Source organism: Zeus faber, assembly GCF_960531495.2.
Source record: "Zeus faber genome assembly, contig: SCAFFOLD_26, whole genome shotgun sequence".
Classification (NCBI taxonomy): domain Eukaryota; kingdom Metazoa; phylum Chordata; class Actinopteri; order Zeiformes; family Zeidae; genus Zeus; species Zeus faber.
The window spans coordinates 1,429,287-1,435,830 of NW_028293125.1; positions in this window are offsets into that span (position 1 = coordinate 1,429,287).

A 6,544-nucleotide genomic window follows, 5' to 3' on the forward strand; every position below is an offset into this window, starting at 1 on the left:
CTTTCAATTTTTTCTTTAAGTCTTTCTTTCAATCTTTCAATCTTTCAATCTTTCAATTTTTCTTTTATTCTTTCTTTCAATCTTTATTACTTTCAATCTTTCTTTCAATCTTTCTTACTTTCAAATTATCTTTCTTTCAATATTTCTTTCAATCTTTCAATCTTTCTTTCAATCTTTCAATCTTTCATTCTTTCTTTCAATCTTTCAATCTTTCAATCTTTCTTTCATTCTTTCTTTCATTCTTTCTTTCAGTCTTTCAACCTTTCCTAAAATCTTTCTTTCAATATTTAATTCTTACTTCAAATCTTTCTTTCTTTCTTTTTTCAATCTTTCTTTCATCCTTTCTATAAATCTTTCTTTCTTTCAATCTTTCTTTCAATCTTTCAATCTATCAATCTTTCTTTAAATCTTTTATTCATTCTTTCTTTCAGTCTTTCAATCTTTCTATAAATCTTTCTTTCAATCTTTCTTTCAATCTTTCAATCTTTCAATTTTTCTATTTTTCAATCTTTCTTTCATTCTTTCTTTCAATCTTTCAATCTTTCTTTCAATCTTTCTTTCTTTTTTCAATCTTTCTTTCATTCTTTCTATAAATCTTTCTTTCTTTCAATCTTTCTTTCAATCTTTCAATCTTTCAATCTTTCTTTAATTATTTTATTCATTCTTTCTTTCAGTCTTTCAATCTTTCTTTAAATCTTTCTTTCAATCTTTCTTTCAATCTATCAATCTTTCAATTTTTCTTTCATTCTTTCTTTCAATCTTTATTACTTTCAATCTTTCTTTCAATCTTTCTTACTTTCATTCTCTCTTTCTTTCAATATTTCTTTCAATCTTTCAATCTTTCTTTCATTCTTTCATTCTTTCTTTCAATCGTTCTTTCATTCTTTCTTTCAATCTTTCATTCTTTCTTTCAGTCTTTCAACCTTTCTTAAAATCTTTCTTTCAATCTTTCTTTCAAGCTTTCAATATTTCTTTCAATCTTTCTTTCAATCATTCAATCTTTCAATCTTTCTTTCTTTCAATCTTTCTTTCTCTCTTTCTTTTAGTCTTTCTTTCAATCTTTCAATTTTTCAATCTATCTTTCATTCTTTCTTTTTATCTTTCAATTTTTCTTTCATTGTTTCTTTCAATCTTTCTATCATTCTTTCATTCTTTCTTTCAATCGTTCTTTCATTCTTTCTTTCAATCTTTCAGTCTTTCTTTCAGTCTTTCAACCTTACTTAAAATCTTTCTTTCAATCTATCTTTCAAGCTTTCAATCTTTCTGTCAATCTTTCTTTCAATCATTCAAACTTTCAATCTTTCTTTCTTTCAATCTTTCTTTCTATCTTTCTTTCTATCTTTCTTTCAATCTTTCTTTCCATCTTTCTTTCAATCTTTCTTTCAATCGTTCTTTCTTTCTTTTAGTCTTTCTTTCAATCTTTCAATTTTTCAATCTTTCTTTCATTCCTTCTTTTAATCTTTCAATCTTTCTTTCATTCTTTCTTTCAATATGTCAATCTTAAAATCTTTCTTTCAATCTTTCTTTCTTTCAATCTTTCTTTCAATCTTTTTTTCAATCTTTCTTTCAATCTTTCTTTCAATCTTTCAATCTTTCTTTCAATATTTCTTTCAATCTTTCTTACTTTCATTCCTTCTTTCAATCTTTCTTTCAATTTTTCTTTCAATCTTTCTTTTTTCAATCTTTCGTTCGATCTTTCTTTCATTCTTTCTTTCAATCTTTCTTACTTTCAATCTTTCTTTCTTTCATTATTTCTTTCAATCTTTCAATCTTTCTTTCAATCTTTCTTTCATTCTTTCTTTCAGTCTTTCAATCTTTCTTTCAAACTTTCAATCTTTCTTTCAATCTTTCAGTCGTTCATTCTTTTTTTCAATCTTTCTTTCAATCTTTCAATCTTCCATCTTTCAATCTATCTTTCAGTCTTTCTTTCAATCATTCAATCTTTCAATCTTTCTTTCAATCTTTCATTCTTTCTTTCAGTCTTTCAACCTTTCTTAAAATCTTTCTTTCAATCTTTCTTTCAAGCTTTCAATATTTCTTTCAATCTTTCTTTCAATCATTCAATCTTTCAATCTTTCTTTCTTTCAATCTTTCTTTCTATCTTTCTTTTAGTCTTTCTTTCAATCTTTCAATTTTTCAATCTATCTTTCATTCTTTCTTTTTATCTTTCAATTTTTCTTTCATTGTTTCTTTCAATCTTTCTATCATTCTTTCATTCTTTCTTTCAATCGTTCTTTCATTCTTTCTTTCAATCTTTCAGTCTTTCTTTCAGTCTTTCAACCTTACTTAAAATCTTTCTTTCAATCTATCTTTCAAGCTTTCAATCTTTCTGTCAATCTTTCTTTCAATCATTCAAACTTTCAATCTTTCTTTCTTTCAATCTTTCTTTCTATCTTTCTTTCAATCTTTCTTTCCATCTTTCTTTCAATCTTTCTTTCAATCGTTCTTTCTTTCTTTTAGTCTTTCTTTCAATCTTTCAATTTTTCAATCTTTCTTTCATTCCTTCTTTTAATCTTTCAATCTTTCTTTCATTCTTTCTTTCAATATGTCAATCTTAAAATCTTTCTTTCAATCTTTCTTTCTTTCAATCTTTCTTTCAATCTTTTTTTCAATCTTTCTTTCAATCTTTCTTTCAATCTTTCAATCTTTCTTTCAATATTTCTTTCAATCTTTCTTACTTTCATTCCTTCTTTCAATCTTTCTTTCAATTTTTCTTTCAATCTTTCTTTTTTCAATCTTTCGTTCAATCTTTCTTTCATTCTTTCTTTCAATCTTTCTTACTTTCAATCTTTCTTTCTTTCATTATTTCTTTCAATCTTTCAATCTTTCTTTCAATCTTTCTTTCATTCTTTCTTTCAGTCTTTCAATCTTTCTTTCAAACTTTCAATCTTTCTTTCAATCTTTCAGTCGTTCATTCTTTTTTTCAATCTTTCTTTCAATCTTTCAATCTTCCATCTTTCAATCTATCTTTCAGTCTTTCTTTCAATCATTCAATCTTTCAATCTTTCTTTCAATCTTTCTTTCGTTCAATCGTTCTTTCAATCTTTCTTTCATTCTTTCCTTCAGCCTTTCAATCTTTGTTTCAATCTTTCTTTCAAACTTTCTTTTTTTCAATCCTTCTTTCAATATTTCTTTCATTCTTTCTTTCAATCTTTCTTTCAATCTTTCTTTCAATCTTTCAATCTTTCTTTCAATATTTCTTTCAATCTTTCTTACTTTCAATCTTTCTTTCTTTAAATCTTTCTTTCAATCTTTCTTTCAAACTTTCAATCTTTATTTCAATCTTTCAATCTTTCAATCTTTCAATCTTTCTTTCAATTTTTCTTTCAATCTTTCAGTCTTTCTTTCATTCTTTCTTTCAATCTTTCAATCTTTCAATCTTTCAATCATTCTTACATTCTTTCTTCAATCTTTCAATCTTTCTTTTAATATTTCTTTCAATCTTTCTTTCTGTCAATCTTTCTTTCCATCTTTCTTTCCATCTTTCTTTCATTCTTTCCTTCAGTCTTTCAATCTTTCTTTCAATCTTTCTTTCAATTTTTCTTTCAATCTTTCTTTCATTCTTTCCTTCAATCTTTCAATCTTTCTTTCATTCTTTCTTTCAATCTTTCTTACTTTCAATTTTTCTCTTTCAATATTTCTTCCAATCGTTCAATCTTTCTTTCATTATTTCTTTCAATCTTTCTTTTATTTCTTTCAATCTTTCTTTCTTTCAATCTTTCTTTCCATCTTTCTTTCAATCTTTCTTTCATTCTTTCTTTCAATCTTTCTTTTTTCAATCTTTCTTGCAATCTTTCTTTCAATTGTTTAATCTTTCAATCTTTCTTTCATTCTTTCCTTCAGTCTTTCAATCTTTTTTTCAATCTTTCTTTCATTCTTTCTTTCAATCGTTCTTTCTTTCTTTTAGTCTTTCTTTCAATCTTTCAATTTTTCAATCTTTCTTTCATTCTCTCTTTTAATCTTTCAATCTTTCTTTCATTCTTTCTTTCAATCGTTCTTTCTTTCTTTTAGTTTTTCTTTCAATCTTTCAATTTTTCAATCTTTTTTTCATTCTTTCTTTTAATCTTTCAATCTTTCTTTCATTGTTTCTTTCAATCTTTCTTTCCATCTTTCTTTCATTCTTTCCTTCAGTCTTTCATTCTTTATTTCAATCTTTCTTTCTTTCAATCTTTCTTTCCATCTTTCTTTCAATCTTTATTTCATTCTTTCTTTCAATCTTTCTTTTTTCAATCTATCTTGCAATCTTTCTTTCAATTGTTTAATCTTTCAATCTTTCTTTCATTCTTTCTTTCAATATTTCTTCAATCTTTCTTTAATAATTTCATTCTTTCTTTCAAACTTTCAATCTTTCTTTAATAATTTCATTCTTTCTTTCAAACTTTCAATCTTTCTTTCATTCTTACTTTCAGTCTTTCAATTTTTTCTTTAAGTCTTTCTTTCAATCTTTCAATCTTTCAATCTTTCAATTTTTCTTTTATTCTTTCTATCAATCTTTATTACTTTCAATCTTTCTTTCAATCTTTCTTACTTTCAAATTATCTTTCTTTCAATATTTCTTTCAATCTTTCAATCTTTCTTTCAATCTTTCAATCTTTCTTTCAATCTTTCATTCTTTCTTTCAATCTTTCAATCTTTCAATCTTTCTTTCATTCTTTCTTTCATTCTTTCTTTCAGTCTTTCAACCTTTCCTAAAATCTTTCTTTCAATATTTAATTCTTACTTCAAATCTTTCTTTCTTTCTTTTTTCAATCTTTCTTTCATCCTTTCTATAAATCTTTCTTTCTTTCAATCTTTCTTTCAATCTTTCAATCTATCAATCTTTCTTTAAATCTTTTATTCATTCTTTCTTTCAGTCTTTCAATCTTTCTATAAATCTTTCTTTCAATCTTTCTTTCAATCTTTCAATCTTTCAATTTTTCTATTTTTCTATCTTTTTTCAATCTTTCTTTCATTCTTTCTTTCAATCTTTCAATCTTTCTTTCAATCTTTCTTTCTTTTTTCAATCTTTCTTTCATTCTTTCTATAAATCTTTCTTTCTTTCAATCTTTCTTTCAATCTTTCAATCTTTCAATCTTTCTTTAATTATTTTATTCATTCTTTCTTTCAGTCTTTCAATCTTTCTTTAAATCTTTCTTTCAATCTATCAATCTTTCAATTTTTCTTTCATTCTTTCTTTCAATCTTTATTACTTTCAATCTTTATTACTTTCAATCTTTCTTTCAATCTTTCTTACTTTCATTCTCTCTTTCTTTCAATATTTCTTTCAATCTTTCAATCTTTCTTTCATTCTTTCATTCTTTCTTTCAATCGTTCTTTCATTCTTTCTTTCAATCTTTCATTCTTTCTTTCAGTCTTTCAACCTTTCTTAAAATCTTTCTTTCAATCTTTCTTTCAAGCTTTCAATATTTCTTTCAATCTTTCTTTCAATCATTCAATCTTTCAATCTTTCTTTCTTTCAATCTTTCTTTCTATCTTTCTTTTAGTCTTTCTTTCAATCTTTCAATTTTTCAATCTATCTTTCATTCTTTCTTTTTATCTTTCAATCTTTCTTTCATTGTTTCTTTCAATCTTTCTATCATTCTTTCATTCTTTCTTTCAATCGTTCTTTCATTCTTTCTTTCAATCTTTCAGTCTTTCTTTCAGTCTTTCAACCTTACTTAAAATCTTTCTTTCAATCTATCTTTCAAGCTTTCAATCTTTCTGTCAATCTTTCTTTCAATCATTCAATCTTTCAATCTTTCTTTCTTTCAATCTTTCTTTCTATCTTTCTTTCAATCTTTCTTTCCATCTTTCTTTCAATCTTTCTTTCAATCGTTCTTTCTTTCTTTTAGTCTTTCTTTCAATCTTTCAATTTTTCAATCTTTCTTTAATTCCTTCTTTTAATCTTTCAATCTTTCTTTCATTCTTTCTTTCAATATGTCAATCTTAAAATCTTTCTTTCAATCTTTCTTTCTTTCAATCTTTCTTTCAATCTTTTTTTCAATCTTACTTTCAATCTTTCTTTCAATCTTTCAATCTTTCTTTCAATATTTCTTTCAATCTTTCTTACTTTCATTCCTTCTTTCAATCTTTCTTTCAATTTTTCTTTCAATCTTTCTTTTTTCAATCTTTCGTTCAATCTTTCTTTCATTCTTTCTTTCAATCTTTCTTACTTTCAATCTTTCTTTCTTTCATTATTTCTTTCAATCTTTCAATCTTTCTTTCAATCTTTCTTTCATTCTTTCTTTCAGTCTTTCAATCTTTCTTTCAAACTTTCAATCTTTCTTTCAATCTTTCAGTCGTTCATTCTTTTTTTCAATCTTTCTTTCAATCTTTCAATCTTCCATCTTTCAATCTATCTTTCAGTCTTTCTTTCAATCATTCAATCTTTCAATCTTTCTTTCAATCTTTCTTTCGTTCAATCGTTCTTTCAATCTTTCTTTCATTCTTTCCTTCAGCCTTTCAATCTTTGTTTCAATCTTTCTTTCAAACTTTCTTTTTTTCAATCCTTCTTTCAATATTTCTTTCATTCTTTCTTTCAATCTTTCTTTCAATCTTTCTTTCA